We start from the raw sequence: 13,933 nt of genomic DNA, 5'->3' as shown, positions 1-13,933 counted from the left end.
CTGGCCTTTGTGATAAGACTGTGTCCTCACTCAGCGAGTCAGGACACTCAATCCCTAGGAGATGGAGGAGCAAAGGACAGCATTAGACAACTGGCCGAGGGTTAAGGGAGGAGGAGAAAGGGTTGCTGATGGGGTTTCAGAAAGGGCAGCCACATCGTGACCCCGCCCCCGCCCCCGCACACTGGGAGGCCTCACTTCTTCTGCTTGTAAGCACCTTTCACATGGTTCTATTGCACCTCACAGATGCAAGGCTCATCTAGAGACAGTAAACAAACAAAAATGTTCCCCAGGAACTCTGCATTAAGAGACTTCCACAGTGCCTCAGCAGTTAAAGAATCTGCCTCCAATGCAGGAGTCGTGGGTTCAATCCCTAGGTTGGGAAGATCCCCTGGAGGAGGAAATGGCAACCCACTCCAGTATTCTTGCCTGGGAAATTCCATGGACAGAGGAGTCTGTCCGGCTGCAGTCAGTTCAGTTCGGTTCAGTTGCTCAGTTGTGTCAGACTCTTTGCGACCCCGTGGACTGCAGAACGCCAGGCTTCCCTGTCCATCACCAACTCCCGGAGCTTGCTCAAACTGATGTCCATAGAGTTGGTGATGCCATCCAACCATCTCATCCTCTGTCATCCTCTTTTCCTCCTGCCTTCAATCTTTCCTTGCATCAGGGTCTTTTCCAGTGAGTCTGTTCTTTGCATCAGGTGGCAAAGTATTGGAGTTCCAGCTTCCACATCACTCCTTCCAATGAATATTCAGGACTAATTTCTTTTAGGATTGACTGGTTTGATCTCCTTGCAGTCCAAGGGACTCTCAAGAGTCTTCAACACCACAGTTCAAAAGCATCAATTTTTCTGCCATCAGCTTTCTTTATAGTCCAACTCTCACATCCATACATGACCACTGGAAAAACCATAATTTTGACCAGATGGACCTTTGTTGGCAAAATAATATCTCTGCTTTTTAATACGCTGTCTAGGTTGGTCATAGCTTTTCTTCCAAGGATCAAGCATCTTTTAATTTCATGGCTGCAGTCACCATCTGCAGTAATTTTGGAGCCCAAGAAAATAAAGTCTGTCACTGTTTCCATCGTTTTCCATCTATTTGTCATGAAGTGATGGAACTGGATGCTATAATCTTAGTTTTCTGAATGTTGAGTTTTAAGCCAACTTTTTCCACTCTCCCTTTCACTTTCATGCATCCCAGGCATGCTACAGTCATGGGGTTGCAAAGAGTTGGACTCGACTTAGCGACTACACAACAACAACCTGTTGCCTCCTCAAGAATGAAAGTGCCTCCACAAGTTCTCCCAGAGACCTGATCACCTCTCACACCCAACTTCCACTTTTTAAAAAAGAGATACTAGGATAGGCTAGCACCTGGGACTGTCTACCAGAGTGCTTGCCTTTGAACCTGGACAAATGTCTCTTCATTTACAAAGAAACTGTGTGAGACTAAAAATAACCATGCATGCACAGTTGGGGCAATTAGGAACAATGAAATACAGGAGGGCCACAAACCGACTACCATTTTGGAGGGGCCCAGAGTAGATGCCCTGGAGGAGGGCTTAACCAACTCTAGTATTCTTGCCTGGAGAATCTCTTGGACAGAGCAGCCTGGCGGGCTGAAGTCCATGGGGTCTAAAAGTCAGACACAACTGAAACAACTCCACACACAGCAAAATCAGGGTACTGCACATGATCCCTGCGCACAGCATACCTAAGCCACCCCTCTGGCCCAACCAGAGCCGCCCCTAACCTCATCCCATTTAAGGAACCAGCCCACCCTCCTGGGATAGCGAGCAAGGACACCTGTTTCTTGTCTCACTCCATCATGCTGCAGCCTGAACCCAATAAAGCCTTGCCTAGCCTCTTATCAATTTCTTTTTATTAAAGGGTCAATATCTGTGTAGGATTTGCAGCCTTCCCCCTTTGGAGGTGGTCCTGAGGCTGCTTCCCAGGAAGAAGGAGCCACTGAGACTCGCCAGGACAGACCTGGCCCTACTTCGTTCCCCCTGGGCAAACCTGAACCTCTTCTAAATTGGAGCTGGATAAGCACTTGAAAATGTTGGTTGAAAACTCTGCACCCCCAAAAATATTAGCTTCCAGGGGGCCTCCAAATGGCCTCAGACAAGGAGCAAGCTAAGCTTTCTCCAGGCTTTTCTACGTGTTGGCTCACGAGTCTTCAGTTTCGATGAAGTTGAAGTGAAGTTGCTTAGTTGTGTCCGACTCTTTATGACCCCATGTACTGTAGCCTACCAGGCTCCTCCATCCATGGAATTTTCCAGGCAAGAGTACTGGAGTGGGTTGCCATTTCCTTCTCCAGAGGATCTTCCCAACCCAGGGATCAAACCTGGGTCTCCTACATTGCAGACGGACGTTTTACCATCTGAGCTACCAGGGAAGCCCCTGATAAAGTTGAAGGAAGAGGAAAAAGGAGGACGAAAGAAAAGTCCAAAGAGGAGACACTATCATCTCCTATCAGACATGACTTAGTGACTAAGCAACAACAACCCCAAGGTATTTAACGTGAAGCCCAGGTGACTTTTCAACAGTGGCTTCAGGCAATTTCAATTCAAGAGCTCACCACCTCAAACAACGCTGTTTGTTTCTTTTTGGTTTTGTTTTGCCTAAGGGCATTCAGGCCTTAGACTTGTCTGGCCTGGGCTCTAACTTTGACAGGACTCAAGGTCTTGCTATCTGGAAGTTTTAGTGCCAGGTTAGGTGTGCAACCTAACACACTCAAGCCAAGCTGCCTGCCTGCCATTTCCCCTCGGACTACTCAGATTTCCTCAGAAAGAGGTTTCAGAGCTGGGAGAACCAGCTCTCACCCTGAGGGCTGATCTTGTCAACCTGACTGGGCTCAGGGATGTCTAGAAAGCTGGTTGAATGTTATTCCTGAGCTGTCTGTGAGGATGTTTCCAGCAGAGATTAGCATTTGAAACAGAAGACTGAGTGAAGACTGAGTTACCATTGTGGGTGGACGTCATCCAATCTGTTGAGGGTCTAGGTAGAACAAAGAGGCAGAGGAAGGATGAACTGCTCTCTGCCCAAGCTCAGACATCCATTTTCTCCTGCCCTTGGACTCCTGCTTCTCAGGCCTTTGGACTTGGACTGCGACCATAGGCTTCCCATTCCCAGCCTTCCAGACTCGGATTGAATTTCACCATTGGCTTTACTGGATCTCCAGCCTGCAGATGGCAGATGTTGGGACATTTCAGCCTCCCTAATCCAGTAAGTCAATTCCTAAAATTAGTCACTATCTGTATGTGTAGATTGCATACGGTTCTGTTTCTCTGTAGAGTCTTAATATATCACCCAAGGGTGATATCTTAATATCACACCCAAGGGTGGCCAGGATTTTGAGAGATCTGAAAGCCACAACGTTTTCTGAAACACCCTCCTGTCCACCCACCCACCCCCAATTCTTCACAGAACCAGGCTTCTCATCCTTCTTTCTCAACTTCTGTGACCTCCAAAGAGCATTTCACGTAAGTGCATCACTCCAGAAGGGTCCCCATTACCTCACCTTCATTTCCCTCTGACCCCTTGTTAATTCTCACAGTGTAAATTTATTTTGTTTGTGTTTCCTATGCCTATGATGCTCCTTCCCCAGATACCACATGGCTTGCTCCCTTCTTTCTTTTCTTCTAAGCTCAAATCTTGATCACCTCCGTGTCACCCTGTTTAAAATTGCAACATGTACCTCGGTCCCCCATACTTTGCTCTGTCTTTTCTTTTTTCATAGCATTTAACACCTTTTAGTGAACTAAATAATATATTTGTGAAGTTTATGTGCTATCTCCCCCCTGCTAGAATTTAAGCACTGTAATCTGATGAGGAATCATTTCTTTTGTTCATGAACATATAAATGTTATGCCCGATGTCCAAATCCCCGAGCGGGAATAGAGAAGGCCTCCAAGACAATGCAACTCGCAAGAAGGGAAGTTTATTACTGACTCGAGCCAGGGCTTTCTGCCGCAACCAACGCAGTGGTGCGGGTCAGAGAGCCCCGAGCCCAAGCTGTTACACAAATTTATAGGGTGAGAAGCGGATTGGTTACATGTTTGCAAAGCAATTTCATTGGTCAAAACTTTCGTTCGCGGGGGACTTTCCTGGGGGTTTCCGCCCTGTTCCTAATTTCCTAATTGGCAAACAGCGGTCAGTATTAAGTGAAAGCTAATTGGTCCTAATTGGCAAACAGCGGTCAGTGTTCGTTACTTCTGCTCGCCTCACAATAAAGTGCCTGCAACAGTGTCCTGTACATCAGAGACATTCAGGAGATATTTATTGGATGCATGAATGAGTGGCTCTGAAGTCAAGCTGTTGCCTTTGTTACCAAAACTTTCTTCACCTCCTTAGTCAATAGAAATTGATGAACCCAGACAAAAAACTTAGGCAAGGCTTTTTGGGTTTCCTTCTGCAGCAGTGGGGAGCAAAGACAAATGACAGATTCCCATGCTTACTCGCTGAGAGGGGGCAAGCTGGTTCTTTCTATGAGGTGAGGGTAAGAGGGGGTCCATATGTCAGGCCAAAGGGGTGGCTTAGGTGGTCTGCCTTCGATGGTGCTGGGTGGGTTTTTGGTCTTTTTTTCCTTGTTTTGTTTTCATTTTTATTTAATAATTTTCGGCTGTGCTGGGTCTTCATTGCTGTGCCCCGGTTTTCTCTAATTGTGGTGAGCGGGGGCTACCTTCTAGTTTCGGTGTGTGGGCTTCTCATTGTGTTGGCTTCTCTTGTTGGAGAACACAGGCTGTAGGATGTGTGGTCTTCAGTAGTTATGGCACATGGGCTTAGTCGCCCTTTGGCATGTGGGATCTTCCTAGACCAAGGATAGAACCCATGTCCCTCTCATTGGCTGAGGCACTGAACCGACTCTTAACCACTGGACCACCAGGGAAGTCCCTGGTTTTTTGTCTTTTTGTATCTCGTTCATAATTTGCCCCAATTGCATACACAGGCAATTATTTTTAGTCTCTTATAGTTGATTTGTATTTTGTTGCTTAAAGACGTTTGTCCGTGTACAAGCACTGCAACAAAGGGTCCCAGGTGCCAGCCTGTTTCAGGTCACAATCTGATTCTGACACTAGTAATGTGACAAGTGACTAGCAAGTTGCTAACATTTCTACCTCTTGGGTTGCTTGAGGATAAAATGGGAACAGTTTTTTCAGCAGCTTAAATTGGGTGGCACTTGGAAAGCTTTCAGAGTGGGGCCCTAACCATGTTGGCTCTTTCTGTTTGCAAATAAGTCTGAGACTCATAAGGTCAGGTGAGGACTCTGCAGGAGCCTGGGGTCCCTAGAGCTCCTACCTGACACCCAGCTCCATTGTTAGCCTCAGTTCTGGGCTTCCCGAATGGCAGCTCCCTCTGATTGACATGGGTTTACAGGCGTTGGCTTGGACCAGCTGAGTCACAGACATCAATCCTCACCCTGAGCCCTGCACCTAATCCCAGTGCTTCCTGGGAGAAGGGAGTGCATGGAGATACTTACATTCTAAGTGAGATTGGAGCCAGGAGGCAGGATCAGGTGGGTTGAGGGGTGGAGATCACTTAGGATCTCACTAATGGATGGAAAATCCCCAGGTGATCTCAGAAACAAGCCCAACAAGTCCCACCCCTGGCTGAAATTGGTTCAGTGCAGTATTAAGACTGTTGCATTGCTCTCTTAAAGAGTTTCTGAATTTATTATCCTGGGACTGAAAGTTGGCCAAGAGTTTAGGAGCCTGGGTAAACAGCAGTGTACCCAAAGAGGTTGCAAACATGCTTATTTGCAAAGAAAGTCATTTCTTGGAGAGATCTGGACATTTATTAGTAATTGTTTAAAGAGCAATATTGTTCACAGGGGCAGCTGAAGCAGAGGAATGGGCTCTGGTCTAAGAGCCCCATGGTTCCTAGTTCCAGCTCTTTCAAAACCTAGCTTTCTGAACTCAAGGAAATCTCTCCCCAGTTTTCACATAGTTTGACCAGATAACTGCTAGTGACCAATATGGATAATGTTCACCATTTGCTGGGTCTTTATATGTATTTCGAGTACCACGTGTTTTATAGATATGTTCTTTTGTGTCGTATTTTAGATTCCACATCTAAGTGATATGTTATTTGCATTTCTCTGACTGACTTCACTTACTAAAATAATCTCTAGGTCCATCCATGTTGCTGCAAATAGCATTATTTCATTCTTTTTAATGGATGAGTAGTATTCCATTGTGTGTGTGTTATATATATATCACATATTTTTTACCCATTCATCTGTTAATGGACATTTATGTCTTGGTTATTATAAACAGAGCTTCTATGAACATGGGGGTGAATGTATCTTTTCGAATTATGGTTTTGTCTGGGTATATGTCCAGGTGTGGAATTGCTAGATCATATGGTGACTCTAGTTTTTTGAGGAACCTCCATATTGCTTTCCATGGTGGCTGCCCTAATTTACATCCCCACTGATAGTATAAGAGGGTTCCCTTTTCTCCACATCCTCTCCAGCACAATAAGTGAGATTCTTCATGCAGATCACCTAATACATGATTGCTGCTCACTAAACAGTGCTCAATGAACTCTTCTCTGTTCAGGAATCTTCCAGGATCTGGAACTAGCAAATGATGGATGCAAGTTTCCCTTCACCTACTTCTGCTATCTCTTCATGGTCTGCCCCTTGTCTACCCTGGCAACCAAAGGTAGTCCGTGCTAACTCAAAAATGTGCCCCAAGCTCTCCTGCTTCCATGCTTCTGCTCATACTTTTGCCACTTCCTGGAATTTCCTGCCCATGATTTCTACCTGTTTAAAATCCCATGTAACCTTTGAGGCCACCTCCTTCTGGAAGTCTTCACTCTTGTCTACCACCAAATGTAACTGCCCTCTTTAGAACTTCTCCAGGGGTTTCTGCCCCATAGGAGAAGGGTACAAGGTAGTCTGACCGTCTCCCCAGTGGACTCTGAGGTCCCAGAAGGCTGAAGCTGGAAGAAGCAATTCCTTCCTCTCTCCTTGATTCTGTGCCTAGCAAAGCTCCCTGTATACCTGAAATGTCCTTTGATTGTTGAGTGAATAAATCAACGTGAGAACTGAGAGCACCCAACTTTGGACTCACTGTTTTTGTGGAACACCTTTGAAGGCTGGGTCAGGAAAAGAGATTGATTTAACTATGTATTATTGAAGTTATTCCATGGTTCCCAGCATCTTCCTTTGCCTAATGAGTCATTTACTGGTGAACCCTTTCATATTGCAAATATTTATTGAGCAGACACGAAGGTGAGTGGAACAGTGTCTTTCTTCTCCAAGAACCCACAGTCTGGCATTTAATTAAAAAAAATCAACACACAGTAAGATAAGCACAATTTTATTAACCAGTCCCCAAGTTTGAAACATTTTTGTTGTTTTCAAATCTTCACTGTTATACTTCATACTGTGATAAACATCTTGGCATCTTTTGAGTGTGTCCATTCATAATTTTTTTCTTAGGACACTACATTCCTTGAAGTAGAATTTCTGGCTCAAAGTACACATTTTTTCCTTTTCAAACAGTATTTATTTAAAAAATGCTACTTCAGTAAATTTTGGAAATTTCAGAGTAATAGAAAAGTGGAAAAGTGGGGAATTTTGTCTATGATCTGAACACAACCACTATTATTTTAGTATTTTAGTATTTTTAATATTTTATAATATTATAAATATTAAATATTTTAGTATATTTTATTTCCATATTTGGTATGGTTTTTTTTTAAATCCTGCCTAATGAATTGTAGCCTAATATTTATTTAAGATTGTGACTGTAATCATTTCCTGTGTTTTTGCATTTCCAATGGTTATATCATATCCTCTTGTGTGCACAGACCATGGCTTACTTGAGCAACTTCATGAAATTGAAGTTATTTCCAGCTTTTCATAATTGTAAATAGTGAAAATGAAACTTTTTCTGAGTGAGTGAAGTTGTGTTTTTTTTTCCCCTGAATTTGCGGTGAACTCAGAATAGATTTACAGAGGTGAAACTACTGGGACAAATGAGTAAAATGGTTTTGTGGTTCTTTGACATATCAATATATTGCCAAATTATTTTTTAATTTTTAAAAACCTTTTATTTTAGAAGTACAGTCAATTAACAATGTTGTGATAGCTTCAGGTGGAAAGCAAATACATATGCATGTATCCATTCTCCCCCAAACTCCCCTCCCTTCCAGGCTGCCACATATTGAGCAGAGTCCCCTGTGTACACAGTTGTTGTTGTTTTAAGTCGCTAAGTCATGTCTGACTCTTTGCAACCCCATGGACCGTAACCCACAAAGCTCCTTTGTCCATGGGATTTCCCAGGCAAGAATATTGGAGTGGGTTGCCAATTCTGTCCTTGTTATTGCCAAATGATTTTTAAAAGCCTTACGCCTGTGAATCTAGGTGTTTTGCACCTTGTTAAGCCCTTTGGAGAACTGACTTATCCTCCCCCAGAGGTGACTAAGGATTCTAGCCCCTTTCTGGGATTTCTTGGGCTCCAAACCCAGCCAGACTGAGGTTGAAACAAGTCTGTGCAATTGATTCCCTGAGGCGCAGAGAGGACTCAGTATGCTCCCGCCTCTGGGTCTGGAGCGCCCCCTGCAGTTCACATGAGGAACTTCCCTCCCCACCCGGTGACCTGGGCTCCATTCCTTCCCCACCAAACCCTGCTCTTGTCTCCATCCAAGTCGGAGCTTGACCTGAGCAGGTCCAGCGTCTGTCATAGCCTCTGAGGTCTCTGTTGTACTTTGGGCAACATAGGAGCACAATCCTTGTGTCAGCCTGCTAACTTGGCGTTTTCCTGCTCCTGGCAACTCTGCCATGAGAAAGCTTTCTTCCCCCTGACTTCAAATCACATTCCTTGGTATTTCTTGAACTGCTCAGGTGTTACTCATTCAGGGTCATATGTAACCAGTTTGCTCCTTTTTCACTATGGCCTTTGCCCCAGCTCATCTTCCCTCCTGGTCTTCAAGCTTTCCTCTCAGCTGGTCCTGCCTGAGTAGGGAAAAGGTCTTTAACTTCTCTGAGTCTAGTTTCTTTACCTATAGAGTTAACATAATCGTTGCTATCCTGCAAGGTTTTTGCAGGCATTCAAATAATACCAATAAAAAGCTGAGCACAGGGGCTTCCCTGGTGGTCCAGTGGTTAAGAATCCAGCTTGCAATGCAGGGGATATGGGTTCAATCCTTGTCGGGGAACTAATATCCCACATGCTGCAGAGCAACTAAGCCAGCGTGCCACAACTAGAGTCCTGGTGCTACAACTAAGACCTAATGCAGCCCAAAGAAAAATGTTGAGCCCAGGTATATGGTTCAAGATAGAAGGCTGAGTACATGCATTTACCTTTCCTTCCTCCTAAAGATCCATGGAAAGAAAAACTCAGAAGACAGCAGGGACTTGGTGTTGGGGAGGATGACTTGGATTAATGAATCAAATTTTAACATTTTTCTGGAATATCAAAAGGGGTCAAATCACATTTATTGGTGGATGGAAGGAGAGAGAGCCACAGCTCAGGTCAAGAAGTAGAGATGTCCACGGGGTGGGATGGCTATTTTATACTGTTTTAGTTGGGAAGTCAAACTGGGAGAGGGGAAGAACAGGGAAGCACAGCAACCAGGATGGTGACTGAAGCTGGAGAGCCACGACATGGCCTCCTTCACTTCTACTTGTTTGGACCTGCCATGTTGCCCCAGGCTGAGACTGAGAGAGATTCTCCAAAGGAATGGAGTAACCAGTCTGCTGCTGCTGCGAAGTCGCTTCAGTCGTGCCCAACTCTGTGCGATCCCATAGACGGCAGCCCACCAGGCTCCCCCGTCCCTGGGATTCTCCAGGCAAGAGTACTGGAGTGGGTTGCCATTTCCTTCTCCAGTCTAGGAGGGGCCAAACTCGCCAGCAGCAAATGAGAGTTCCTGTTGCCCCACATCCTCGCCAGCGTTTGGTGTTGTCCATCTTCTGGACTTTGTCCATCCCCATAGGTGTGTAGCGGCATCTCATTGTTGTTTTACATTTCCCTGAAGACATGTGATGTGGAGCATCTTTTCATATGCTTCTGTGGTATCTGTATAGATCTTCTTTGGCGAGGTGTCTGTTAAGGTCTTCGATTCACTTTTTGTCATTTTGAGGACATAGGACAAGAGGTGGAAGAGTATTTTCTTAGGGACCTGTGTTAGACACAAGAGCTGGTGTTTAGGGTTAGTTGATTGGACTGTGCCAAACAAGTACTCGATCAGGAGTGACAGCAGCCCCCATGTATTCTTCAATAAAATTGTGTTTTGAGTGTTTGGATATGTAGGCTCTTTAAAGCACATGGCCCAGGGTGGGGACCTTTTATTCCTGGGTGTGGGGCTGGAGGACCTGCAGCCTTCTCTGCCCCATCCATCTACCATAGGCACAAGCATGAACTCTAAGCCCAGCAGCCCCGAATTCAGGTCCCAGTTCTGCTGCATATGAGCCTTGTGACTCTGAGCAAGCCACTCAGTCTCCTGAACCTTGGCTCCTCATCTGGGCAGAAGGAAAGATGGAGGGTTAGCCTGAAAGTTCATCCCTTTTCTTCTACCCCTGGCTCCATTCCCTTCTGCAGACATCAAAACCCTAGTGCCAGTCTCTATCCACACATCCCCCTTCCTTGAATTCCCCCATTCCTCGGGCCAAGGAACACACAGACTTCTGGCATGGTCCACCCTCAGGCGGGACCGACCTGGGGAAGAGGCCCACACAGGCCCTGAAGTTGGTCCCCAGTACGCAAAGCCTTGTCTCATTGGGGGAAGTGGGAGAGGGACGGATAGGAGAGATCTGGGTGAATGTGTCTTCATCGACTCTAAGTCTCCTTACCTGTAGGGAGGAGAGCCCGAGACAGACCCTCTAAGCAGGGCCCTGAATGTCCAGCTCTGAAGTGGTCCTGATGGTGCAGGCTCCATGAGATGATGTTTATAAACTGCTTAGCCCCGTGTGTGGTACTTGTTAAGTGTTCAGCAGTCTGTGCTCAATAAATATTAATTGTTGGTATTATTATTATTATTAAAATGAGACTCTGAGGGCTGATTCTCCCCTCAAGAATGTGGTAGGAATAAATGAGATTGTTCAAATGAAGCATTTGAATGAGATGAGATGGCATCCCTTGGGAGCACTGAGGCTGAGAGACCTGTCAGCATGCTTGTTGGAGACACAGGGGACCTCTCTGCCCCCTGGAAGCTTTGGTTACCAGGATCGTGTCCTTCCCGAGGGGCCCCAGAGCTCTGCCATCACTGAGAGTGACTTGCCAGGGATCTTCTCAGACTCATAAACAGAAGCCTAAGAAAGGCTGTAGCCCTGTGAATCCCCTTTAGGGAGCACCTACTGTGTGCATTGATCCTATGCTGTGGGTGTGCCCTGTGAGGGAGGGACACTTTGCAGATGTGGAACCTGAGGCTTAGGAGGTAAGTGACTCATTCAAGCTCACCTGGCCGGCGGGGAGTGGGGGGCAGGGGTGGAGTGTCCGTCTCCCAAGTCCTTTCCATTGCACTGCGATGCTGCATCTAAGGCTCAATTCATGGGCAGAGGGGGAGCCTTCCCAGGCAGGCCCCAGATAATTTGCAAACAGAGAGGATGACAGTGTGGCCCATGGAAACAGCCAGCACCAGGAAGCACACAGTAAATCCTGCTCCTTGTTTTGCTGGCTGAGCTCAGCCCCACAGGACACCCTTGGAGAAAGTTTCATTCTTTCCTGCTTCTGGGTCACCTTGACCTAGGCCAGTGGTGGAGATAGATGCTCTGGCCTCTTGGGTCCTGGTCTTAGGCCCTTGGTAGCGTGGACAAACACCCTCCCCAAACGTGAGTTTATCTTCTGCTCTGTTGAGGACGGTGGGATGGGTGAGTATGAACCCATCCCACTTCCTCTCCCAGGGCTGACATCGGGGACTTCAGCCTTCACAGTCTTCTATCCTGGAAGCTGTTTTTGTACCTCCACTTGCTCTCAGGACATGGCTTTGGGGTCTGTCAGACCTGGATTCAAATCTCAATTCTACAAAACTAGCCAGGGAGTCTCAGGCAAGTCATTTAACCTCTGTATTCCTTGGTTTCCTCACCTGTAAAGTGGGGTTGATAACAGTACTGACCTCATGGAGTCATGTTGTGACGATTAAATGAAGTAATGCATAGGTGGTGCTAGACTCAGTATTTAATCTATTATTAGTATTATTAATAGCAAATTAGTAATGTGTTTTAAGTAACAGATCACATGGACCATAGATTCTTTTTTTTAAATTTTTTTAAATTGTAAAGTTGCTTTACAATGAAGCGTTAGTCTCTGCCGTACAACAAAGTGAAGCAGCTATATGCATACATATATCCCCTCCCTCCTGGACCTCCTTCCACCCCACTCCACCCCACCCCTCTAGGTCATCTCAGAGCACTGAGCTGAGCTCCCTGTGCTATAGGCAGCTTCCCACTAGCTAGCTATTTTACACACGGTAATGTATATGTGTCTGTCCCAATCTCCCAATTCATCCCATCCCACTCCTGTCATGGACCATAGATTCTTAATCAGGATCTCCTGGGGGTCCAGAGATGGCTTTGAAGGACTGTGAATTCCCTAATATCATAAGTAAGATTGTCTGAGGTCATAACCAGATATGAGTGTTTTTAGGGAGAATAAGGTTCATTGCTGTCGGTGAATTTTTATGGGTGTTTTTGACCCCTGCTCTAAGGGGTCCCAGGCACGGTGCTAGGCTCAGTGGGTCAGAAAAAGAAGTAGTCACGAGTCTTGGCTGTCTTGGGCAGGGCCACCATGGCGGAGGTGTGTGTGGCATTTTTGCTTTGTCTCCCATATTTTCTATAACCTTTTTGTTTCATCCAGTTTTTTTTGGTCACCTTATTTTTTGGTTGTTTAAACTTTTAAGTTTTTCATCTACCTGTTTTTCTTTCTTGAATGGAAAGAAGCACTTGGGAGAGAGTTTATAAGAGAAAACACTTGTCAAGTTTCCCGGGGTGGGTGTGTGTGTGTTAAAAAAAAAAAAAATCAAAGATTCCTCCACACACCCACCCTGTGGAAGGCCATTGTAGGGATTAAATGAGGAGCACGTGTGTGCACTGCTCAGCACGGGGGCTGGTGCATTTAAGTGTACAAAGTGGCAGGACTCGTTATCATTAAACTTAATTGGATTGTGCTGGTGGAGTGAAAGCTCTGATACATGTGTCAGCAATCTGGGAAGGGGGTGGGGGAGATATAGCCTCAGTGTTTCTTCACATCGACCTCTATGAAATGCAAGAACATTATGCAATGTTAATGTCCATATCTACCCAGTCACCCTGTGCTAAAGGTGGACCCAGACAACTAAACTGCTAATACCCTCAGTGCTTTGGCCATGGGGATCCATCTTCTTTAGCTCTGCACAGATTTCTTACCTGTTCACTGCTGGTTCAATACTGAAGTCCCTTAAATAGCTCCATTCACACAAAGCATTTGGGGCCAACACTATTCCACTATTCCAGAAGGGGCTGGCTAAGATTGGGTTTCCCCCAAAGTGGACCCCGTACAAGTAGTTTCTTTGGGTGGGGATCCCAGGAGGGCCTGGCAGGAGAATGGAGAAATGAGGCAGAGAAGGAAGAAAGCCAATGAGGGGGATGTTAATAAGCAGGTTACCTCTGTGGGCTATTGGAGTTCAGTGCTGCTGAGGACTTCTGTTGGGGGCCAGTATAGAACAGTATAGATTTGTCCCACTGTCACTGTAAAGATGCTGGAGGTATTAATCCACTATCTCCTGTTTGTGATTGGTTGAGGGCTGTTACCAGGGGTGACCTGACCTGTGTATGCATCATGCAAGCTCATGCTGCAGGAGGAAACCCTCAGGTAGCGTGGCAGGATCTCATGGTTAACAGCCATCTGTTGAATGAGTCCAGGCTGGTGACTGCCTTATCTGCATGGGGGCAGCCCTTCGTGGTCCTCCTGGGTTGGGGTAAAACATTGCTCTGAGCCACCAGACAAC

Source organism: Cervus canadensis, chromosome 18 (assembly GCF_019320065.1).
Source record: "Cervus canadensis isolate Bull #8, Minnesota chromosome 18, ASM1932006v1, whole genome shotgun sequence".
NCBI classification, from domain to species: domain Eukaryota; kingdom Metazoa; phylum Chordata; class Mammalia; order Artiodactyla; family Cervidae; genus Cervus; species Cervus canadensis.
This window is presented reverse-complemented; position numbering follows the sequence as displayed.